Source organism: Aquarana catesbeiana, linkage group LG07, assembly GCF_042186555.1.
Source record: "Aquarana catesbeiana isolate 2022-GZ linkage group LG07, ASM4218655v1, whole genome shotgun sequence".
NCBI classification, from domain to species: Eukaryota; Metazoa; Chordata; class Amphibia; order Anura; family Ranidae; genus Aquarana; species Aquarana catesbeiana.
This window is the reverse complement of record NC_133330.1, coordinates 38,803,450-38,830,468: the sequence shown is the minus strand read 5'-3', so window position 1 is coordinate 38,830,468 and position 27,019 is coordinate 38,803,450.

Here is a 27,019-nt window from a genome sequence, read left to right as displayed (position 1 = left end):
AACATCACCAATGTGGGTCACTGTAATGCCGCGTACACACCACCGGACTTTCCGACCAGACTGGTCTGACGGAACGAATCCGTCGGGCAATCCGATCGTGTGTGGGCTTCATCGGACCTTCAGCGGACTTTTTCTGTCGAAAATCCGATGAACTTTAGATTTAGAACATGTTTCAAATCTTTCCGACGGACTCGAGTCCGATTGAAAAATCCGTTTGTCTGTATGCTAGTCCGACGGACAAAAAAACGACGCAAGGGCAGCTATTGGCTACTAGCTATGAACTTCCTTATTCTAGTCCGGTCGTACGTCATCACGTTCAAACGACCGGACTTTCGTGTGTGTGAAATGGTGGTCGTTCGCAAGTCCGTCGTAACTTCGTTGAAAGTCCGTCTGAAAGACCGTCAGACATTTGATGCTGAAAAGTCCACCCGTGTGTACATGGCATTAATAGTCTCACATAACAATACAGATTCAGCTATACAGTAAAACCTTGGATTGCGAGCATAATTTGTTCCGGAAACATGCTTGTAATCCAAAGCACTCTTATATCAAAGCAAACTTCCCCATAAGAAATAATGGAAACTCAAACATTCCGTTCCACAACCATTTATTTATAAGTCCTTCCGTTTATAGTCCATATAAAAAGATTATAGCAATGTGAAAGGTTGTGTAGCCGTAAAATGTCCATCCACAAATGGAAACCTCCACAAGGGGATTAGAAGCAAAATCCAGCAGAAGCGACAGAGTATAAAAGAGAAGAGAGGGGCCTCTAATGGCGCGTACACACGACCACACTTTCGACGGACTGAATCACGTCGGACTTTTCGACGGACTTTCGACGTATCGGACTTGTCTACACACAATCACACCAAAGTCCGATGGATGTGATGACGTATGACCGGACTAGAATAAGGAAGTTCATAGCCAGTAGCCAATAGCTACTAAATATGATTAGTCCGCGCTTAGGAATAACAGGGTTTGCAGCCTCCCCTAGTAAGTCCCTAAATGGGACTATTCGGGTATTGGATATAGTAGATGGGGAATTGGCGCTACCCTCTATGTGTCTTATAATGGTTACCTATATCATAAAGTGAACGAGGATATTACTATCCCAGTGTTTCTATCAAACTAAACTTAAAAAATGCATTAAGCTTATAAAAGTAATAATACTTAGTGATATTGGCATCCAGCGTCTAAAATGTGACAGTATGTCCCTTTGGGCAGACGCCCTTAATGTGTGGTAATGTGTAACACCCAGGGGTAAAGATCCCTTTAAAAAATATATCACTAGCGGTGCAAACTCAAACGGGTCTCAATGTGTACATACATTAAATACAATACAGGGACTAGTATTTCAGGGTGGAAAGTTTGTGGGGTACTATCACTTAATACACCTATATATTTGAAACCTGTACCAAGCATGAGCTACTTGTGATTAAAGCATAAAAACAAATTATATGTATCTCAAACCATAGTGCTGTGACCTACTTAGAAAGTTATACATATATCAAAACTGCATGTGCAACTTTATAATTGTAACAAAAAAGCTGTGGAAAAAACTATGAACAGAGTCCAATCGAAAAAAAATACATAAAAAATAAAATAAAAAATAAAAAATAATAGGTAGATTATAAAGCGTCCCAACTGCGTGCAGTCCAAACTTATTAAACCAGTGAGTGAGTATTTCAATAGTGACTTCTGTGCTCTTCAGAGACAAGTAAAATTGGTGACTCCAGGTGTTCCCCCCAATGTGATCCCCACTCACCAGAAATAGTCACCCCTGCAGGGGTAGCAGGCATAGAGTGGGTTTCTGAAATGAAGATTCCTGTGTATTTCCTGGTTACCTCCGGTTGTCCGTGGGTGTATCCCAATGGCTCGGTGCGGGGTCCCCAGCAGGCTTTGTTCAAGAATGGCCCCTCCGTATCTTCTCAGTAGGTTAATGTGTTTTCCTCCATATAGAAGAAGAAACAGGGGACTTTCATAGTGAAGTAAGTCTTCATTTATTTGAAATCATTCGTTTACAGATTACAGTGGCAAGCAACTGACCCGGTCCCGTCTTTGATAACGTCCTATGACGAAACGTGTAAGGCGGAGTCACGCTCACACGTCACACCCGGAAGCCGTGGTTGGAACGCAAGCTGGGACGCACGCCGTCTCTGGCTTCCTGGTCTTGCGTATCGTACAGCCGCGCTGTACCGGGTCAGTTGCTTGCCACTGTAATCTGTAAACGAATGATTTCAAATAAATGAAGACTTACTTCACTATGAAAGTCCCCTGTTTCTTCTTCTATATGGAGGAAAACACATTAACCTACTGAGAAGATACGGAGGGGCCATTCTTGAACAAAGCCTGCTGGGGACCCCGCACCGAGCCATTGGGATACACCCACGGACAACCGGAGGTAACCAGGAAATACACAGGAATCTTCATTTCAGAAACCCACTCTATGCCTGCTACCCCTGCAGGGGTGACTATTTCTGGTGAGTGGGGATCACATTGGGGGGAACACCTGGAGTCACCAATTTTACTTGTCTCTGAAGAGCACAGAAGTCACTATTGAAATACTCACTCACTGGTTTAATAAGTTTGGACTGCACGCAGTTGGGACGCTTTATAATCTACCTATTATTTTTTATTTTTTATTTTATTTTTTATGTATTTTTTTCGATTGGACTCTGTTCATAGTTTTTTCCACAGCTTTTTTGTTACAATTATAAAGTTGCACATGCAGTTTTGATATATGTATAACTTTCTAAGTAGGTCACAGCACTATGGTTTGAGATACATATAATTTGTTTTTATGCTTTAATCACAAGTAGCTCATGCTTGGTACAGGTTTCAAATATATAGGTGTATTAAGTGATGGTACCCCACAAACTTTCCACCCTGAAATACTAGTCCCTGTATTGTATTTAATGTATGTACACATTGAGACCCGTTTGAGTTTGCACCGCTAGTGATATATTTTTTAAAGGGATCTTTACCCCTGGGTGTTACACATTACCACACAATAAGGGCGTCTGCCCAAAGGGACATACTGTCACATTTTAGACGCTGGATGCCAATATCACTAAGTATTATTACTTTTATAAGCTTAATGCATTTTTTAAGTTTAGTTTGATAGAAACACTGGGATAGTAATATCCTCGTTCACTTTATGATATAGGTAACCATTATAAGACACATAGAGGGTAGCGCCAATTCCCCATCTACTATATCCAGTAGCCAATAGCTGCCCTAGCGTCGGTTTTCGTCTGTCGGACTAGCATACAGACGAGCAGATTTTTCGACCGGACTCGAGTCCGTCAGAAAGATTTGAAACATGTTCTAAATCTAAAGTCCGTCACATTTTCGACAGAAAAGGTCCGCTGCAGGTCCGATGAAGCCCATTGTCCGTTGGACAAGTTTGGCCGAAAAGTCCGGCCATGTGTACACGGCATAAGTGTAGCAGTATGTTGTAAATGTTGTACCTTCATTAAATGTAACCATATTGCTACACTTAGAGGCGCCTCTCTTCTCTTTTATACTCAGTTGTGACGCTACTTGTATATCAAGACATCGCTTGTATATCAAGTCAAAATTTATTTTAAAATGCTGCTTTTGCAAAACGCTCTCAAACCAAGTTACTCCCAAACCAAGGTTTTACTTGTATGATAGGAGAAGAGCAAACATTCCGCGGGCCTAACTTCAGGCCAACATTGTAAGCTTAGCGAAGGGGTCAAGCAGGACTACACCCCCCCCCCCCCACCCTTCACTTGAGGAGACTCTGACCAGAAGACTAGACTTATTTATCTCATTCTGGGAGCAGCAAATAATTAGAAAAGTCAAATATATAGTATCCTTTAATATAACTTGTCATGAGAGGAATAGAAAAAGCAAGTAAGAGGAAGGAAAAGAAGAGAACTGGAGAAAAGAGCAAAGAAGTGAGACCTTATTAATCCAGGAATCCACCCTGCCACCAGTCCAATGTCGGCCGTAGCCTCCCTGGCGGTTTTCCCGAGTGTGGCTCGGGGTTAAAATTCAGGACCATTAGCGGTAACCCCGAGCCACACTCGGGATTACATCGCAGGATCCTGGTGCCTCCTTACTTACCTTGTCCCCGGGATCCTGCGATGTCCCCCGCAGTGTCCGAGGGCTCCGTCCTCCTCCGAAGCCTCTCCTTGCCAGGCTTCGTTCCCTGCGAGCGGCGCGACGCACGGGGGCGGAGCCTGGCGGCAAATTAGAAAAAAAGTAAAAATCATAACACATACAGTACTGTAATCTTACAGATTACAGTACTGTATGAAATGATTTCACATCCCTTTTGTCCCCAGTGCTTTGGCCCATGCCCTGCATGCAGTTTTACATGATATACACTGTTCTTTCTGCCTGGAAACTGGAGATTGTCCATAGCAACCAAAAAGTGTCCCTTTACGTCAAAAGTGGCTTTAGATCAGCTAGAAAACAGCGATAGTAAATTAGAACACTTGCAGAATTGAGCGATAGTGAATTGTGGGGAAATTTATTTTATTACTATTTTTTAAAATTTTTTTAATTATTTATTTGTATTTATTATATTATAATTTATGTTTTTGTGTTTCAAACTTTATCATACCCGGGATATCTACTAGACTCTGGTTTGGACAGATTTAAGTGTGTTATTGTTAAGATTTACAGACCTACAATATAAAACGCCAAATTTCCATGCAAAATAATTGTACCGCTTTTAGCACCTAAAATCCGAAATAATCATACCGCCAGGGAGGTTAAAGAGATTGTAAAGCTTTGCGTTTATTTTTTTAAAATAACAAACATGTCATACTTACCTCCACTGTGCAGCTCGTTTTGCACAGTGTGGCCCCGATCCTTCTCTTCTGGGGTCCCTCGGTGGCTTTCGCGGCTCCTCCCCGCTTCAGATAACCCCCTAGGAGAAGCGCTCTCCCAGAGGTTACCTTGCGGGCACGCTCCCGAGTCCAGTTTTGCGTCCACAGACACGAATGCTGGACTCGGCCCCGCCCCCTGGCGCCCGCGTCATTGAATTTGATTGACAGCAGCGGGAACCAATGGCTGCGCTGCTATCAATCTATCCAATCAAGAGCCAAGAACCCCAGGCAGAGAGGGAGAGCGCGTCTCCGCCAAGGGGCTCAGGTAAGTAAAACGGGGGAGCTGGGGGAGCCGGTCACTGCCAGAAGTTTTTTCACCTTAATGCATAGGATGCATTAACCACTTCAGCCCCGGAAGATTTGGCTGCTCAATGACCAGAGCATTTTTTTGCGATACGGCACTGCGGCGCTTTAACTGACAATTGCGCGGTCGTGCAACGCTGTATCCAAACAAAATTGACGTCCTTTTTTTCTCACAAATAGAGCTTTCTTTTGGTAGTATTTAATCATCTCTGCGGTTTTTATTTTTTGGGCTATAAACAAAAAAAGAGCGACAAGTTTGAAAAAAAACACAATGGGGGTTATTTACTAAAGGCAAATCCACTTTGCACTACAAATGCAAACTATAAGTGCAAAGTGTACTTGAAATTGCACTGAAAGTGCACTTGGAAGTGCAGTCCCTGTAGATCTGAGGGGGACATCCAAGGAAAATAAAAAACAGCATTTTAGCTTGCACATTATTGGATAATAAAATCAGCAGAGCTTCCCCTCATTTCAGATCTACCCCTCAGATTTACAGCGACTGCACTTCCATGTGCACTTTCAGTGCAATTTCAAGTGCACTTTGCACTTGTAGTTTGCACTTGTAGTGCAAAGTGTATTTGGCTTTCGTAAATAACCCCCAATATTTTAAACTTTTTGCTATAATAAATATCCCCATTTTTTTTTAAAAAAAAAGCTAATTTTTTTCTCAGTTTAGGCTGATATGTATTCTTCCACATATTTTTGGTAAAAAAAATCACAATAAGCGTATATTGAAAGGTTTGCGCAAAAGTTATAGCGTTTACAAAATAGGGGATAGATTTATGGCATTATTATTATTATTATTTTTTTTTACTAGTAATGGCGGCGATCTGCGATTTTTATCGGGACTGCGACATTATGGCGGACACATCAGACACTTTTGACACATTTTTGGGACAATTGACAATTATACAACCATCATTGCTATAAAAATGCACTGATTACTGTATAAATGTCACTGGCAGGGAAGGGGTTAACACTAGGGGGCGATCAAGGGGTTAACTGTGTTCCCTGACTGTGTGTTCTAACTGTAGGGGGAGGGGACTGACTATAGGAGATGACAGATCATGGTTCCTAGCTATTAGGAACTCCCGATCTGTCACTCCTCTCAGAACAGAACAGGGATTTGTGTGTTTACACACACACACGCTCCTGTTCTGCCTCTTGTGCCCGCGATCGCTTGTGGCCGGCGATCATCGCGACCACCGCTCACGAGCATTGGCACCCCCGCAGTGCAGCGGCACACGCGCGCCTGCTATCCCGCTTAAAGTGGTGTTCCGGCCAAAATTATACTTTTTAGATAAAAATACCCCTATAATACACAAGCTTAATGTATTCTAGTAAAGTTAGTCTGTAAACTAAGGTCTGTTTTGTTAGTTTATAGCAGTAGTTTGTTATTTTATAAACTTACAGCAGGCCGTGGCCATCTTAAGTGTGGGCATCTGAAGCCAGACTGTATTTCTTCCTGGATCTCATCCTTGCAGATCTTGCACATGCTCAGTGCAGCACAAGCAGTGTAATAGGTTTCAGGTCAGATTTCCATAGCAACGGCAGTTTCAGAGGAAGTTGCCTCCCCTTCCCAGAAGGCATTGCAAACAGGAAATGATGCGATGGGCCGCGGCCAGGGAGGAGGAAGTGAAAAATGAATATAGCAGATATACAGTAGGTGCTGAGAAAAAAAATAAAAAAATATCCAATTTGTTTACAGTGCACAGTTTAGTGAGGGATGCTGAAGAGTTGTAAAAGTGGGTGGAACTCCACTTTAAAGGAGCCGACGTATAGCTACGACGGCTCGCGGGAACGTGCTGACCTGCTGCAGTATAATGACGGCGGCTGGTCAGCAAGTGGTTAAGGTGAAAAAACACGAGGGTTTACAACCCCTTTAAGTATCCCGTGTCTGTAGGTAAGAGAGCCAAGGGGACAATACCTTTTCAATCAGGGGTTGTTCGTCCCGGAGAACACTAACCATTTTTTTCTACAGCATGATCCAGGTTAGCTTTTGCTTCATTAAAGCTAGGTCAATCACTGGTCTTTTTCAAGGCATAGCGATTGCTATTTTGGCTGCTAAAAACATGTAGTATACCAAAGTCTGTGTGGACAGACCTAAGTCTTTGCACATCTTTTGCTTTCATGCACCTAAAATGTTTCTAACTAAATTAAAGCTGAACTCCGGTCACAAAAACAAATAATATTCTTCAATAGCCACAAAGGATTTAAATCCTCTTTGTAGGTAACAAATGCCCTTGCAAACCCTGATATTACCATGTAACAGTCACATCACCACTGTGCTGTGCAGGCAGAAGAGCTGTGGGAGGGGTCCAGCAGCTCCACCCACTACAGGCTGTCTGCAGAAAAACACGAGAAGGGCGGAGCTAAGACCAGTCTTCCTGCACAAGGAGAGAGAGCATCAGTGAGCGGTCTTTACTACAGGAAGTGAAAGTCTCACACACTGGATTGGGAAAAGCAAGGGGAGAAATTGCTTTGCTAAACTGCTCAAGCTAAAGCTGCTAACACTAAAACCAACAAAGTCCAAGTGCAGCACTAAAAGGAACAGGAAAAAGGAAAAAAGGAATACAAAAGTGCAGCGCTAAAAGGAACACCATATAAGTGTTATGCCCCGTATACACGGTCGGACTTTGTTCGGACATTCCGACAACAAAATCCTAGGATTTTTTCCGACGGATGTTGGCTCAAACTTGTCTTGCATACACACGGTCACACAAAGTTGTCGGAAAATCCGATCGTTCTAAACGCGGTGACGTAAAACACGTACGTCGGGACTATAAACGGGGCAGTGGCCAAAAGCTTTCATCTCTTTATTTATTCTGAGCATGCGTGGCACTTTGTCCGTCGGATTTGTGTACACACGATCGGAATTTCCGACAATGGATTTTGTTGTCAGAAAATTTTATCTCCTGCTCTCCAACTTTGTGTGTCGGAAAATCCGATGGAAAATGTCCGATGGAGCCCACACACGGTCGGAATTTCCGACAACACGCTCCGATCGGACATTTTCCATTGGAAAATCCGACCGTGTGTACGGGGCATAAGAAAACCAAATGGTGATTAGAAGTGCTATGAACACAAATAAATAAACAAAACAATGATGTATAATAATTATAACATATATGAGTCCAGTCACTGGGTGAGGAAGTGTGAGTAAACTTCATAGGGCATGTGTCCAATAAGAAGACTGTTGTTAGTTCCTCAGTAACAAGTAACGGAATAGTGCAGACAAAGAAGTAGCTGTATGGCACATTCAAAGCGGGATCGACATCTTCTGGTGAAAAATTGTAGATAAATACTAATTACCAGACAAGGTGGACCCACCTGTCATACGACAGTGGGTCAATCGGGCTTGTATTGGCCAGGGGCCAGACGGTCATCGGAAGTACCAACTCTAATAAGGATAAAACCTGTACAGGAATCGCTCTGGGTGCAGACATTCAATCGATCAACAGGAGTAAATCACAGTGTGGCAAAACCAAATATAACGGAGCTCAAACGTATCCTCAAATCAGATGAACGTTGGATCTCAAATGTAGGCACCAGAAACCAGCGACAAAGTGGTATATTATCGCATTGGAACCATAATGCAAAAGAAGAAAAAAGGCTCCATATGGTGCAGGTCATAAAATTAAAGATGTTTTAATCTGGATAAAAATATGCAAACATCTATTACAGATGACAGCTTAAAATGTGATCACAGGCAAAAAGTAAAAGCAATGTGGGTAGCCGTTCCAACGCGTTTCGACCTCATGGCCTTCAGTTGAAAAAAAACTACAAAGCTAAAAGAGTATAAAAAAAAAAAAAGATAACTAATAAAAATAAACAGGGAAGAGGTTTTTAATGATCTTATTGCTCAGAAATCTGAACGGTTCTAAAAGTGGCGGCGACATCACAGACTGACCTTGATGTGAGACGGAGGCCCAGCCTTGTAATGTGTTTATTTGGAATTAGCAGATAAGAGCGGTAAAGCGCCAGGAAGAAGTTTTATTGCTGGAAAAAAATTTGCTGTGTGATATCTGAGCTGTACAGATCTTTGTCACCAGGGCTGGTTACAGAACGATGGCGGAGGGTGGGACGTGCGCCCTGCAATGTCTGATTCAGGTACACGGCATAGACTGACTCACCACCTATAATTATGGACGCACTCCTTTATACAGCGGGACTGAGAACATCTGCACAACACAAGGAGAGGATGCTAATGATTAGTGCCTCCCAACCCTAGCCTCTTCATTACCCCCGCAACAGGCCATGTTTTTAAGGTTTTCTTCACCTGGCACTTTTGATGTCCCCATTGGACGATTTCTGCCCTATTCTTGTTTTGGTGACAAAATCAAAATTTGTGATTTTGTTTTACTCTTTGCACCTCCCACTTCTTGACCAGGTGTCACAGGGCCAGGAAGTGAGAGAAAATCTCCCAACGGGGTCACAGACAGCCAATAAAGTAGAACTAAAGGCAAAACTTTATTTTTTTTCCCTTTTTTTTTCATTCCATATACCTATTGGAAGATTACCTCCCTGTTCCTGTTTTGGTGATAACCCAAAATATGGGATTTTGTTTTCACTCTGAGCACCTTCCACTTCTTGTTGTTGTCACCAGAACTAGTGTCCCCATTGGAGGATTTCCCCTCTATTCCTGTTTTGGTGACAACCCAAAATTTGGGATTTTCTTTTACTTTCAGTTTCAATGATAACAGTAAATGGGACAGATAGAGAGGGTGAATCTCCCTAATAGGGGGACAGCAATAAAAACTGGCAGGTGTTCTAATCCATCTCCGCTCTATCCGAAACTAAAAAAAAAAAAATACTTTAAACTAAAGACAAAAATATTTTTTGGGGTTTAGATTAAAGGAGGGTTATAACCCCTGTCATTTTTTTGCCATCTGTGTCCCATTTGGGAGATTTCCCTTTACTTCCTGTCTCAAAATAGGAAGTGAGAGTAAATCCCTCCAGGGTCGGGACAAGGGGTGGGCAGGAGGGACAGCTGCCCTGGGCACTGGGGTATCATGTGAGGTAGGGGAGCCACAAGGAAATTAAGGGGAGGGCATTTGTGTTGGAAGGGGGAATTGGGGGGGGGGGGGGGGTGGCAGGTAGTAAGTATTGTTCTTGTTGGGGAAATTTGGGAGGGAGAGCTAAGAGTGGTGATTTAGGGGGATTTGTGTTGGGAGGAGGCATAGGGGAAGAAGAGTCATGCTAGGAGAGGGGATTTGGGGGGAATTCGTGCTAGAAGGGGGGGATTTGAAGAAGGGGAGAAGATGGGTACTGGGAGGGGACATTTTAGGGGTAGAGGATTTGTACTAAGAAAAGTGAATGTTTTTTTTTGTTTTGGGGGGGGGTAGTTTTGTGCTGAGAAGGGGGATTTTAGCAGGGGGTGGATTTGTAGGGGAATTTTTTGCTTAGGGGGCAAGTTTGCGGATTACTTTTTTGTGGGGGGATTTTTGCTGACACATAATGCTCATACATCTGGGGGGGAGGCACAGTTTGTCATGTTTGCCTTGGGCTTTAGATAACCTTTTTCCAGCACTTAATCCCTCTAAAGTGAGGGAATCCCTGGTTGTCACCAGAACTAGTATTAAACGATTTTACTTCTATTTCTAATCAGGTGGCAAAACCCAAATTTGGGATGTGCTTTCACTTTTTTTTAGACCTCTCCCGGCACTTCTGGAATTCACACCTAGATGAAAATGAAGTTTAAGTCACCTGCAGTCTCTTAGGACTGTCTAGCATCCTTGGGTGGTGGTGGTGGTGGGGGGACCTTGGGGAATTCAACTCTGCTTGGGCAGCTGTGCATCATCATGGGCCAGCTGTCTCTACCTGGTTCTTGCAGCCAGCCCCTGATAACGTGCCGCAATGCATATGCGTCATAAGGGGGCCAGCTGTGTCTACCTGGTGGTTGCAGCTAGCCCCCCGATAACGTGCCCCAATGCATATGCGTCATAAGGGGGCCAACTGTCTCTACCTGGTTGATGCAGCCAGCCCCCCAATAACGTGCTGCAATGCATATGCGTCATAAGGGGGCAATCTGTCTCTACCTGTTTTTTGCAGCCAGCCCCCCGATAACGTGCCGCAATGCACATGCGTCATAAGGGGGCCAGCTGTCTCTACCTGGTCGTTGCAGCCAGCCCCCGATGATATTGGTGATGCCTACAGGTCATAGGGGGACCAGCTGTTTCTACCTGGTTCTTGCAGCCGGCCCCATAATGACGTCTCGCAACACATACACGTCATCAGGAGGCCCTCGGATGACATACCATGGTGCAAGCACATCATCAGAGAGGAGGCTGCAAGAACTCAAGATAGGCAGCGACTTCCTGATGGCGTATCTAAAGTATATGGCGGCACGAGACCCAGTGTTTAGCAAAGGATCACAGCAGGACAATGCTGGATTTGTTGGAGTATGTATTTTGAGGATAACCCAGCAAACAAGGTAAGAGGGGATTGAGAGAAAAGTGTGTGGGGGGGTGAATTTCTTCTTTAACCTTTTTGCTGCCCCCATAATGCAAAGCAGGGGGGATTTAATGTCCATACGCTGCACATATGTGTTCACGGAGAGCAAGTGTTCTATCCTGAGAGCGTGCTCACTGCGTGCTCCCAGCACAGTGACCGAGCTGACAGGATTGGCTCCTGACCATGTGTCCACTGCAGCAGCCTTATAGACTTCAGGTGCCACCCCACACAATCATTGTATAATGCTCTGGTAACACGCGTTGAGTATGGGTGCTGGCGTTGAGGGAGCCTGTCCTGGCTCCGTATACACACATAAAGGGGGAAGGATGCCGCACTACCAGGTTGTGGCAGAGCAAAATGCGCCGGGGGCATGCTCTGGGAGGAGTCGGGTTGAAGCCGCTTTCACTTTCCCTACTATAAATATGAACAGAAAAAGTATTTTTCCTGCGCTCGTGTAGGCGGTATTAGTATGGAATGGTAGTACTTTCAAATGGTAAAGGATGAATGAATAGTAAAGTAAAGGATGATCATGCGTGTCCTGCTGCCTAAACTGACCAGGGGTGGTCCGAACAAGGCCAAGTGAAAGAAAGGGGTGGAAGGCGCGTGATCTAACGCTTGAATCACGATGATACAGTTTATTATTATACAAAGTGGATAAATGCAAAAAAGTTACTACGTATTCATAAAAACTACCTTACAAAATATACATTAACATTTAGACATGCCCATGTTTCGAGGGGTTCCCTTTTTATCAGAGCCTTGGAAAACAAAAGAAAGTCTGTATAATCTGATAGACCAACATAGAGAGGAGTAGCTGATTGGGAGGTGTATCACATGGTGAGTGATGAATTCTCCTTTACTCTAGAATTGTCCACATCACAGCACTCTAGGTAGAATAAACACCAAATGTTTATATAGTGTGGGGCACATATATATATAAAGAGTGTTGAAATTGTATACTGCACATTGTTATTACAGACCAGAGACGTATAGTTAGAGTGTTAAAATGTTAGAACGTTGAAGCATTAAAAGGAAAAATTGTTGAATTATTAAACCATTAGACAATAAAGCCTTAAAAACCTTAAAATCCATTACAGGCCATTAAAAATTATGATTATTAATGCATTTTAAAAAATTACTTAAAAAGTATTAGAAAATATTAGAAAGTATTACAAACATTACTACTTGCTAGCAAGTAGTAATGTTTGTAATACTTTCTAATATTTTCTAATACTTTTTAAAGAGGAAGTAAACCCTGATGGGTTTTACTTCCTCTTTGTTTCCCTGCAAAGGTAAAGCATAATGAGCTACTATGCATCGCATTGTAGCCCATTATGTGTCACTTACCTGACACAGGAGCCTGCGATGTCACCGCTGTCCCCTCTTCCACGAAGCGTCCATCTTCCTTCCGGGTATCACGGCTCCGGCGCTGTGACTGGCCGGAGCCGCGATGACGCCACTCCCGCGCATGCGCGCGGGAGCCGCCATTAACGGCATGAACGCTGTTAGAAACGGCACGCTCAGTGCGTCTGCGTGCCGTTGTTTATGTCGCATGCACCATAGACATCAGTGCCTGTCTTTTGCAAATATCTCCTAAACCGTGTAGGTTTAGGAGATATTTCTTGCACCTACAGGTAAGCCTTAATCTAGGCTTACCTGTAGGTCAAAGTGGTCTGTAAGGGTTTACAACCACTTTAAGTAATTTTTTAAAATACATTAATAATCATAATTTTTAATGGCCTGTAATTTTTAAGGCTTCATTGTCTAACGGTTTAATAATTCAACAATTTTTCATTTTATACATTTATACATTACATAATATACATTTGGTGTTTATTCTACCTAGAGTGCTGTGATGTGGACAATTTTAGAGTAAAGGAGAATTCATCACTCACCATGTGATACACCTCCCAATCAGCTACTCCTCACTATGTTGGTCTACCACATTATACAGAGTTTCTTTTGTTTTCCAAGGCTCTGATGAAGAGGGAAGCCCTCGAAACGCGTCAACCAACCTTTGAGCACTTGCCCATGCAAGGGCAAGTGCTCAAATGTTGGCTGACGCATTTCGAGGGGTTCCCTTTTCATCAGAGCCTTGGAACATGCCCTTGCATAGGCATGTCTAAATGTTAATGTATATTTTGTAACCTAGTTTTTATGAAAACGTAGTGACTTTTTTTGCATTTATATCCACTTTGTATAAGAATAAACTGTATCATCTTGATTCAAGCGTTAGATCACGCGCCTTCCACCCCTTTCCTTCATTTTCCCTACACCTCGGCTGTCCTCTTGGTAGTGCGGCGCTCCATCCTTCCCGCTGTAATAGCCTATCACGATGGTCACATGATTGGACAGTCCACTTGGCTGCGTGAAGGCTCATTAAAGGGACACGGGCAGGAAGTGGTTAAGCAATGTGAATTTTAGCAGATTACGCAGTACCCTCTACCTTACATTAGGATATAGGAATTCTGCGACCTTTATTCATATATACGACCTCCAGCCTCCAACGTCTATACGGTCAATGAACTGGTGATTCCCGGCTCAGGAAGTAAATGACGCCATTCATAAATAACTATACTACAATTATAGAGGAATCATGTTCCCATTGAAGCTACTCATTCCCAGTGTTATTCCAGAAGCCCCCGGAGCACACAGAGCAATTTTAATGGCGTGACCTCGCTGACACATTTTTCAGCCATCCGCGATAACTGCTGCGTTGGAAGAAAGTAAAAATGTTTTTTCTAAATCGCGCCAGTGTGGGAGCGACTCGTTTTCTGGCATCTGAAAAGCGTTCTTTGTTAGTCTGCATTTTGCATGTTGACTTAGGCTTGTCCTGCTAACATTTCAAGGGAAACATGGCACAGGAAAAGAAGGGGGTAGCATTTTAATGAGATCCAACAAAAGGAGGTGTCAGTCATCGGGCGAGTCAACGTTGACCTTCGCGCTGCGCACACCTGTTTAAAATTCACAGTTTGTTAGCGCGGACTCCCAGTGTTCGGTGTCAGTCTCGAGTAGCCCGGGCATGATCTGACGCCGCAGGACAGCCAGAGAACACAAAATAACATCACGCTGAGCGTGCTCATAGAAATTCTTAAAGGATCAGTCCATTCAAAACAGATGTTTCCCTTTTTTATGGATGTTGGAGAGTTAATCCACCTGACAACCTGCTGTATCTCTCGCTGGAAGCTGTCAAATGATAGCAGGCCATTGGCCCATTCAGCTGCAGCCTGGGAATTTCGCACTCAATAGCTGCATATGACAAAGGGGCGGGGATGCTGGCGACATCATTAACCTAATATGGCCATATTTTTACAAATATCATTAACCAAATATGGCCATGTGGTCATTCTAGGTCAATTATGTCACCAGCATCTCCGTCCTTTTGTTGCGTGCAACTGCAGGTTGACATCATTGTCCCCATGTGGCCATATTGGGTCAATGATGTCACCAGCATCCCCACCCCTTTGTCACATGAAGCTACTGGTGACATCATTGACCTACTATGACCATATCTGGACAAAGTTGTTAACCAAACAACCAAACATGGCCATGTGCCCATATTAGGTCAATAGTGTCACCACACAACTATTCTCACCGGGAATTCCCTGGCTGTAGCTGATGTGGCCAGAGGCCTGCAATTATGTGCTTCAGCCAAAACCTTAGCTCATCACTACTGCCATAGGCGCACACAGGGTGTGCCAGATGTGCCTGGGCACACCCTAATCTCCCTGTGCGACACAGACTCCCCCTGCTGCCCACCGACTCCCCCCTCCTCTTCCCTGTATCGATCAATCACTGTGTTCATTCATAACTATGCTTCAGTTTGTGAATGAAGAGGAAGCTGCCCAGCACAGAGCTCTTCCCATTCATTCACTGTCCAGTGCAACTGAGGTTGCAGGGAAAGGGGCTGGGGAATCTCTGTCTCAAAAGTGAGATATCACCCCCAGATACTTCACCAAAGCCCCCCAACTGGGCTCCTAACAGAATTGTAAAAAAATAATAAGAAATAATATAGTGAAAATAATTATTAAATAATAAGAAATAAAAAAAAAGACTGACACCATCCACTGCTCTACTAACACTGTCCCCTGCTCTACTGACACCTTCCACTGCTCTACTGACACCGTCACCTACTCTACTGACACCATCCACTGCTCTACTGACACCCTCCACTGCTCTACTGACACCGTCCACTGCCCTACTGACACCGTCCACTGCTCTACTGACACCGTCCACTGTGCTACTGACACCATCCACTGCTCTACTGACACCATCCACTGCCCTACTGACACCGTCCACTGCTCTACTGACACTGTCCACTGCTCTACTGACACCATCCACTGCTCTACTAACACTGTCCCCTGCTCTACTGACACCGTCCACTGCTCTACTGACACCATCCACTGCTCTACTGACACCGTCCACTGCTCTACTGACACCGTCCACTGCTCTACTGACACCGTCCACTGCTCACCGTCCACTGCCCTACTGACACCGTCCACTGCTCTACTGACACCATCCACTGCTCTACTGACACCGTCCACTGCCCTACTGACACCATCCACTGCTCTACTGACACCGTCCACTGTGCTACTGACACCATCCACTGCTCTACTGACACCGTCCACTGCTCTACTGACACCGTCCACTGCTCTACTGACACCATCCACTGCTCTACTGACACCATCCACTGCTCTACTGACACTAGAGTTGCCACCTCATCCCTTTAAACTCGAACACATATGAATTACACAGGTTATGTGACTGATTAAGGTGGTAATTAAACTCAGTTGTTGCCTTATCTGCATTTAATTAGCCACAGAACCTGTGTAATTCATATGTGTTCGGGTTTAAAGGGAAAGAGGTGGCAACCCTAACTGACACCGTCCACTGCTCTACTGACACCATCCACTGCTCTACTGACACCATCCACTGCCCTACTGACACCATCCACTGCTCTACTGACATCATCCACTGCTCTACTGACACTATCCACTGCTCTACTGACCTACTGACACCGTCCACTGCTTTACTGACACCACCCACTGCTCTACTGACACCACCCACTATCATACTGACACCATCCACTGCCCTACTGACACCATCCACTGCTCTACTGACACCATCCACTGCTCTACTGACACCGTCCACTGCTCTACTGACACCATCCACTGCTCTACTGACACCGTCCACTGCTCTACTGACACCATCCACTGCTCTACTGGCATCATCCACTGCTCTACTGACACCATCCACTGCTCTACTGACACCGTCCATGTGTGTTCGAGCTTTGGGGTGCACATGTGCAATAGGTTGTACATCCCTATGACTACTGCTGAGATCTCTGTAATTAAGGCCCCTTTCATGCGCCTCCGTGTAGCAGATTCCGCAATGTTCAGCGGGGGATCGCTCTGCTTATTCCCACTGAGCAGACGGATGACAGGTCCATGTCTGCTCCGCTGTGCAGAGAGGACACGGACACAGTCCCACTCTCCTCTATGGGGAAATCAGATGGAAACAGACCGCTTGCCCTTTTCCATCCGATCTGCTCCGATTCGCCAGACGGACGGAAACTAGGACCACCATCCATCTGTTTTTTGCAGGCAGGATCGGATCGGATGGCAGCGGGTGTCAGCGGACATATGTCTGCTGACATTCGCTGCTCCGTAGGGGAGACTGGAGGGTCCAATCAGGTCTGCCTGAAAAACTGACAAGTGGACCTGACCGCGCCCATTTGAAAGGACCCTAATTTTAATGTCTGCACACCTGCTGGGGCCATCAGAATGGGTTTCCATATAAAATATATATTATGTTATATTCTATTCTATTAATAAACAGGAGGAGTTGGAACACACAAGGTTGGCGGGGACACCAAACTTCAGGTGGACAGGAGCAGAAATGTAGTTTTGCTAAAGAACTGTGTATCATAAACAATTACATTTTTCCTAATAAAATACTTATTTTCACAGTTTTTTTTATCCTTTGCATCTCAACGTTGCTGATCTAACGCTGCCTCTTTGCAGCTACTTTCTAACCACCATGCACTCCAATGATGGCTGCATGGCAGGTTTCCTGACAGTGACAACAGTGGACAATGCCTGTGTAATGTGTGTATGAATGGCCACTTGTAGCCTCCATTGGAAGCCCTTGTGACAGGGTGACAACGTAGAAGCACAATTGGTAGACAGGGACAGAGCGTTGTCACCCCATAACAAGAAGTGCCTGACCAACGTCTTCACGGCAAGACCTCCAGGTATTACTTTAAAAGCTAAAGACTAAAAAAAAATACTGCAAATTCATTTTGAAATGATATTTCCATGTTAACCCTGAAATGAGATTTTAGTCATTGGGTTTACTTTTATTTGGAATGTTCGGAGACCAATTCTGAGTGTTTTATGTAAGAAGAATCATGGCATGTTATACTTGTATCAGACCACCCCATAGATCTGCAGAGTGTGGGTGGGCATGATGCAAGCTGGGTATAGCTGGCAGGCAGATGATACAGCCACATGTGTTTTATTAGGGTATATCTGTCTGTACATACTGTAGGAAAGATTTACTTTTGCAGAGCTTATGTAGTCCCATAATGCATATTTCTTAAAGTGGTTGTAAACCTCAGACATGAAATATGAGCAAAGCATATATCTCTATATAGGGTGTACTCGTCTCATTCCACCCCCCACCCCCCCCTTTGCTTTTTAGAGCTGAGAGATCCTGTGTAAATTCTGCAATTAGAATGGATGTAGGTGAAAGACAGCTGCAGATAAACAGGTACAACTTATGTAGGAGGATTTGTTTCATCTCTCTTTATCACCTGAGGCCATTCACTTCAACTGGGTTTATGTAAGGGTTTAATCCTAGGTTCACACCTATGTTTTTTTTGGTGCATTTTGCAGAAACGCACTACAGTCCATTTAACATGGCTTCCTATGGATGTAGTTCACATCTGTGCATTTTGCGGTGCTGCGGTTTTTTTTTGAAAGGATCAGGGATTTTTTTCCCGCAGCACATTGCGTTTTGCGTGTAATAGACTTTATTGAAGCCGCACCAAAAATGCAAGTGTTGCGATCCGGATGCGTTTTGCGTTTTTTTTTTCTCTTTAACACAATGTGTATAGCTGGTTGCTAAGGAGCGGGCCAGGACGCCAGCCGCCACGTCCTTAACAACTGATGAGTCATCAACTATCAGTGGGGTTCCCCGCTGACAGCTAAATGTAAAAAAAACAACTGCCAGCGAAAAATAAAAAATCGGGAAAAGAACAACATGGGGCCCTACCACCTAAATCCATATCAGGCCCTTCAGGTCTGGTATGGATTCAGAGGGGAGCCCCACTTTTTTTTTTTTGGCTTGGGGCCCCCCCACAAGCGAGCGCCACATACCCTCAACATGGGGAGAGTGCTTTGGGGTTTTTTTTATTTTTAATAAAGGAATCGTCAAAAACTGTGTGTGTGTGCTTATTTCTTTTTGACTTTTTGGTGAATGAGTAGGAGTACAATGTACCCCATACTCATTCACATAGGGGGTGGCAGTATCCGGGGGCCCCCTTGTTGAAGGGGGCTTCCAGATTATGATAAGCCCTCTGCCCATAGACCCCTACAACCACAGCCCAGGGTTGTGTGGAAGAAGCCCTTGTCCCCATCAACATGGGGGCAAGGTGCTTTGGGGTTAGGGGGGCAGAGCCAAAGCACCCCCCCCATGTTGCGGGCATGCAGCCTGGTATGGTTCAGGAGGGGGAGGGGCCCCTCAATCTTTTCCTTCCTTTTCTGACCTGCTGGGCTGCATGCCCAGATAAGGGTCTGGTATGGATTTTGGTGGGGGCCCCACAACAATTTTTTATTTCATTTTGGTGTGGGGTTCCCCTCTAAATCCATCCCAGAGCCGAAGGGCCTGATATAGATTGGGGGGGACCCTACGCCATTTTTAAATTTAATTTTGGTGTGGGGTTCCCCTCTAAATCCATTCCAGAGCTGAAGGGCCTGGTATAGATTGTGGGGGGACCCCACGCCATTTTATATTTCATTTTGGAGTGGGGTTCCGCTCTAAATCCATTCTAGAGCCGAAGGGCCTGGTATAGATTGGGGGGACCCCACTCCATTTTTTAATTTCATTTTGGCGTGGGGTTCCCCTCTAAATCCATTCCAGAGCCGAAGGGCCTGGTATAGATTGGGGGGGACCCTACGCCATTTTTTAATTTCATTTTGGTGTGGGGTTCCCCTCTAAATCCATTCCAGAGCTGAAGGGCCTGGTATAGATTGGGGGGACCCCACTCAATTTTTTTATTTCATTTTGGCGTGGGGTTCCCCTCTAAATCCATTCCAGAGCCGAAGGGCCTGGTATAGATTGGGGGGGACCTCATGTCAATTTTTTCCAGATTTGTTTTTACATTCAGCTGTCAGTGGGGAACCCCCGCTGACAGTTGATGACTCATCAGTTGTTAAGGACGTGGTGGCCGACTTCCCAGCCTTCTCCTTAGCAACCAGCTATACAGAGAAAAAATGCAAATGCATGCAAAAAAGAATAAAAAACGCAGGTTTAAAAACGTGCCTGAAAACCACATTAACCGTAACCACATAGCTGTGAACCTAGACTAAATAAGACATATCTGTGTGACCCCAACCACCGATCAAATTCAATCTTTCATTCACCAACTGTGATGTAGCTTTTGGGTCCGTTCACTAAAGTAATATGTTGGTGTATGGGGGGGACCAAGCCAGTTCCTGGTGTCCTGTATGTATTGGGGACTCCCTGCCATAGTTCTCTATTCATTCATTTAGAGTTTATATTCACCTTCAAGCTGATCTCCAGCCTTCCCTTCAGGGGCAGTTCACATCATGGCAGTCCAGTGCGTTTTTTGTTCTGCACCAAAAACGCATGGAAAGTAGGCTATATGGTTTCCAATGACATAGTTCACAGTCCCAGGGAAAAAAAATTAGAACATGCTGCATTTCTCCTGCACTGGACTGTACTGGAACGTGGTAAAACGCATCAAAAACGCACTGGACCCCAGTACAGGGAAAAAACACAGGAAAAAAGAAGAAAAAAAGCATCTGGAATGCATCCAGGCATCCATCAAAATGCAACAAATATGCAATGGAACGCATCAAAAACGCACTCAAACCTTGCATGCAGAAACGTATCAGGGAACAAATCTCCAGTGCGTTTTTGTGGTGTGAATCCGCCCTCAGACTTTCCCAGTTGTACCGGCTCCTTTCCTGTACTGAAATGGCTTACTCTGATTTCACCGCACCCTGTGAGCTTCTCAAAGTATGCATTAGAAGCTACAAAGCCCGCCCCAGTTGGTGGCTGGAGGACTACCGTCATCACCTAGCCCTTTCCTCCCCAGTCTGCCTCTCCACGGTCAGCTTCTTTCATTCCTTCGATTTCAGTTCCTTCAATCATGGAGGCTTTGTCTAGGACTGTCTGAATTCAAATGGGAACATCCACTACTGACATGCACCCAAGAAGGCATTTTTATAATTGCCTAAGCGTAAGCCCACTCCTTGCGACAGGGATGAGGACTCTTGAGAGGAGTACGGAGGCAGAGTGTTGTAAAGTTTTCAGAAAGCTATGTGCAGCACCCTGATGGCCCCTCCCACCAGCCATGATCTTCCTGCAGTGCATAGAGAAGCGCAGAGTCCCAGTGATGGAATCATTGGGTCTAAAATAATATTTAAAAAATGTAATTAGCTCATTAATGTGGAGGGAGGGAGGAAAAAGGGAAGGCAAATAAGTAGATAAAACTTCAGCTTTAATTACAAGAAGAATGACGAAAAAGAGATTATTACAATTAACTTATAAGAATGTGAGGTGTCAATGCCTTCACCTGTCAGGAGGTGTCATAGTTTATGTGATGGGATTACAGTGAAAGGACGTGTCCTTTGTTCAGACAGTTCCCAGTTGATGGTAAAATCTTTCTGACAGATAAAAGGTTTGGCACGATGTTCCTAAAGAACCACTCCGGGCAAATCCTGTGTTCAGTATTGTTAGGCACATAGAATTTGCATTAATATGAACTTAATTACTCGCTTACCGGGAACTTTTCCCCCCTTCCTGCCCAGTCCAATTTTCAGCTTTCAGTGCTGGCACACTTTGAATGACAATTGCACGGTCATACAACACTGGACCCAGATGACATTTTGATCATTTTTTTCACACAAATAGAGCTTTCTTGTGGCGGTAATTAATCACCTCTGGGGTTTTTTATTTTTTGCAAACAAAAAAGACTGAAAATTTTGAAAAAAAAAAATTCTTAGTTTCTGTTATACAATTTTGCAAATAAGTAATTTTTTTTTCTCCTTCACTGATGGACACTGATGAGGCGACACTGATTTGTGGCACTGATGGGCACTGACAAGTTGCATTGTTGATAAGCACTGATGAGGCGGCACTGATGAGGAGGCCCTGATGAACCCGCACTGATATGTGGCACTGATGGGCACTGACAGGTTGCACTGATGAGGGGGCATTGATGAACCCACACTGATATGTGGCACTGATGAACCTGCACTGATATGTGGCACTGATGAGCACTGAGATGCGGCACTGATAGGCACTTATAGTTGGCACTGATGGGGACTAATAAGCAGCACCGATGGGCATTGATAATACTGACGTGCACTGATGGGCACTGACAGGCGACACTGATGGGCACTGACAGGTTTCACTGATGAGGGGACACTGATGAACCCGCACTGATATGTGGCACTGATGGGCACTGACAGGTGGCACTGACAAGTTGCATTGATGAGGGGGCATTAATGAACCCGCACTGATATGTGGCACTGATGAACCCGCACTGATATGTGGCACTGATGGGCACTGAGAGGCGGCACTAATAGGTGGCACTGATGGGTCTAATAAGCAGCACCAATGGGCACTGATAGGTGGCACTGATGGGCACTGATGGGCGCTGACAGGTTCCACTGATGAGGGGGGCACTGATGAACCAGTACTGATATGTGGCACTGATGAACCCGCACTGAGAGGCAGCACTGATAGGCACTTATAGGTGGCACTGATGAGGACTAATAAGCCGCACCGATGGACACTGATAGGCGTCACTGATGGGCACTGATAGGCAGCACTGTGGACAGCGATGATCAGTGCCCTGATTATCAGTGTAGATGTTCCCTGCCACACTTGCTGTGAAAGGGCGTGAGGAAAGGAATGCTGATAACCGGAAAGCTTGTTTACATGTGATCAGCTGTGATTGGACACAGTTGATCACATGGTTAAGGGCTGCTGTGATTGTCCCTTTACCCCAATCTGTGATCAGCTGTGTCCGAAGGACACAGCAATCACAGAGCGCGCCTGCCGTGCGCCGCAGCGAATGCACAGGGGGCACAGTTCTGGAAGGAGGTCAATAGGCGCCCTCCCAGAACTGGACGTCCGCACTGTAGCTGTCCTTCGGCTATAGCACGGTCAAGAACTGGTAAAAGCCGTATTAAACCCAAAACCAATAATTTTATATATCGCAGCTTACAGATCATTAGATGTGGTGGCCGCATTCATTTTCTTTTTTTAGGCTCTTTTTCCTCTGTTTTCATCTGGTGATCTGGCCAATGCCCCACCTCCTGTATTAGAGTGCCTCCAGTCTGGTTGAAGAAGCACAGGAGGCACCTTTGGACAGCAGTATTGTCAGTCTGGGGGGGTGGGGAGTTTTAGATGTATTAGTATATTTAATAAACAACTTCCCGCCCGGCCTATAGCAAAATGACGGACGGGTGGTGGTTCAGTTATCCTGACTGGGCGTCATATGACGTCCTTCAGGATAACAACTGCTGCACGACCGTGGGGGCTCGCATCATGGCGATCGGTGGTGCTGTGTGTCAGTCTGACACACCGCTACACCGATCTCCGGCGGAGGCTCTTTACCACGTGATCAGCCGTGTCCAATCACGGCTGTTCACGATGTAAATAGAAAGAGCCGGTGATCGGCTTTTCCTCACTCGCGTCCGACAGACGCGAGTAGAGGAGAGCCGATCGGCGGCTCTCCTGACAGGGGGGGTCTGCGCTGATTGTTTATGAGCGCAGCCCCCCCTCAGATGACCACACTGGACCACCAGGGACGCCACTAGGACCACCAGGGAAGTGGGCAACATGTGGATGGCCAGGTATGTACACCATGGCCATCCACATGTGCAAATTATGCCCGATCTGTGCCAATCAGTGCCCACAAATGGGCTTGATTGGCACCAGTATGTACTAACAGGCATCAGTGATGCCCAGCAATGCCACCCATCAGTATCATCAGTGCAACCCATCAGTGCCACCTGTCAGTGTCCATCCATGCCCATCAGTGCCAACCTATCAGTGCCCATCCGTGCCACCTATCAGTGCAACCCATAAGTACCCATCAGTGCCACCCATAAGTGCCCATCAGTGCCGCCTACAAGTGCCCATCAGTGCCGCCTGAGTGCCCATCAGTGCCGCATACCAGTGCCTGTCATCAGTGCCCGTCAGTGCCACCTATCAGTGCCCATCAGTGCCGCATTTCAGTGCCTGTCATCAGTGCCACCTCATTGGTGCCCATCAGTGCCGCCTTATCAGTGCCGTCAGTGCAGCCATATCAGTGCCCATCATTGAACGAGAAAACGTACTTATTTACAAAAAATGTTAACAGAAACAAAGAAAAACTTGTTTTTTTTCAAAATTTTCGGTCTTTTTTTATTTGTTGCGCAAAAAATAAAAATCCCAGAGGTGATCAAATACCACCAAAAGAAAGCTCTATTTGTGGGAACAAAATGATAAAAAATTTGTTTGGGTACAGCGACGCATGACCGCGCAATTGTCATTCAATTTGCGACAGTGCTGAAAGCTGAAAATTGGCCTGGGCAGGAAGGTGTCTAAGTGCCTGGTATTGAAGTGGTTAATTAAATACTCTAAAAATGGAAGCCAAACTCCAGAAGCAACAGTTTTTTACCTTTTGAGATAAAAGTTTTACATAAATAAAACTGACCCGTGAAAGCATCCCTGTCAGTGTTAAATAGTTTGTCTCATCTGTGTAACTGATACATCTACAGGAGAGCTTGGACTTTTGAAAAACAACAGATTTACTGGCTGGATCACCAAGTGAAAATAGAAGAAAGAAAGCCTGAAAAAGGAAAATAATGCAGATTTTACACGTAAGAATTGGTAAGCTGCAGTATAATAAATGTTTGCTTTTGGGTATAATGTCACTTTAAATCTGACGACTCTCAGATCGGTTGCATTGCTATTGCAAATTGGATAGAGACTGGAGAGAATAGATGTCTATGTAACGGCAAAACCTTATTTTTAAATTTTGGATAGAGTGGGAAAGGGTTAGAAGCTAAGCCCGGGTTCACACCTATGCGAATTAGATGTGCGTTTCTCCGCATCTAATTCGCACAGCAGGAGAATGTGACTGGCTCCCTATGGAGCCGGTTCACATATCTCTGGGGCGGCTGCGGAGCGCACTGCAGAAAACCGCTGTGCGTCTTTGGCTCCGTTTCAGGGCCGAATTCAGGCATAGAATCGGCCCTGATTCGTCCCTGAAATGGGGAACAGGGGTGCACAGCGGTCCTGTGCGATCCGCAGCCCCTTTTAGTGTGAACCCGGACTAAGGGTTTTATTGCTGTTTCCCTGAGATTCTCCCTCTCTATTCTCCAGGTGATCATTATCACAGAAGAGCCAGCAAAAGTCGGATGAGAGCTTTTGGTCGGAAATTCCGAACGTGTGTACGCTCCAGCGGACTTTTGCTGGTGGAATTTCCGCCAGCAAAAGATTGAGAGCAGGTTCTCTATTTTTCTGATGGAAAAAGTTCCGATCGGAAATTCCGATCGTCTGTAGCAATTCCGATGCGCAAAATTCCTACGCATGCTCAGAAACAATTTGATGCATGCTTGGAAGCATTGAACTTCATTTTCTCGGCTCGTCGTAGTGTTGTACGTCACCGCCTTCTTGACGGTCGAAAGTTCAGAGAGCTTTTGTGTGACTGTGTGTATCCAAGGCAAGCTTGAGCGCAATCCCGTCAGAAAAACCATCCAAGTTTTTTCTGACGGAAATTCCGATCCTATGTATGGGCATTACAGTTGTCACCAGAACTAGAGTGGAAATCCTCCAGCTGTCTAGGAGGAAATATCCTTCACTTTGGAGAGATTTCTTCTCACTTCCTGTTGTGTCTCAGGGTCAGAAAGTGACCCCCCCCCCCAAAAAAAAATAACAGTGGTTTTACCCAATCCATACTAAAAAGCTTATCCCTCTATAGTGTGTACTTGTCTCCATTATAGTGTAGTGTGTGCTTGTCTCCATTATAGTATAGTGTGTACTTGTCTCCATTATAGTATAGTGTGTACTTGTCTCCATTATAGTGTAGTGTGTACTTGTCTCCATTATAGTATAGTGTGTACTTGTCTCCATTATAGTGTAGTGTGTACTTGTCTCCATTATAGTATAGTGTGTACTTGTCTCCATTATAGTGTAGTGTGTACTTGTCTCCATTATAGTATAGTGTGTACTTGTCTCCATTATAGTGTAGTGTGTACTTGTCTCCATTATAGTATAGTGTGTACTCGTCTGCTGCTTCGTTCCCCTGCTATCAGTATGAATTACTTCTGACAAGTTTTCCTGACACCAAGAGAAAAAAGGTGACAGGGGAGGGAGCTCCAGCACAGAACCTGTGATTGAAAGCCTCAGCTCTGCCCCTATGTGCTATGTAAAGGGGGGGGTCCCTTCCCTCCAATCAGTTCTCACAGCTCTCCTCACTGAGTGTAACTTCATCTCTCCGCCCCATGCTTTTCACAGCTGAGAGATCCTGTGTAAATTCTGCACTTTGAATGGATGTAGGAGACAGACAGCTGCAGGTAAACAGGTACAACTTATGTAGGAGGATTTGTTTAATCTCTGTGTATCACCTCAAGCCAGTCACTTCACTGGGTATATGGAAGGGTTTACAACCACTTTTAAATAAACTTTGATTAACGCAAGTCTAACAAAAAATGGTGTCCATGCTAGTTTGGCTTAGGGCTCTTTCAGATGTGTGACTGAGGTGGGGGGGGGGGGGTAAAAACAGGCAGCTGAGCTTTGCTGATGCATTTTTAATCGGGAATGCAGACACTGCCTGTCATACTCACACATTGAGGTCAATGAGGCCGCACTGCAACTCCAGCCCAAAGCCGAGCTCGCAGTTTGAGGCACAGTCTCACTATATAAAATTGCTTGTTTGCAATTCAAAAGAAAACTAAAAAGAAAAACGAGGCATTCGGATGTAGCGGTAGCGCCTCCTGAACGCCTGTCAGCCGCTGCTATACCGCCCGCTGAAAAGCGATCCACCACAGATTGCTTTTCAGGGGATAGTAGGCAGTACCGGTAATGTCAAAGACGCCTTATAGAGGTTACAGATAGTGTGCCTCATAGCCCCTTCACAGGGAAGTCTGCTGGCT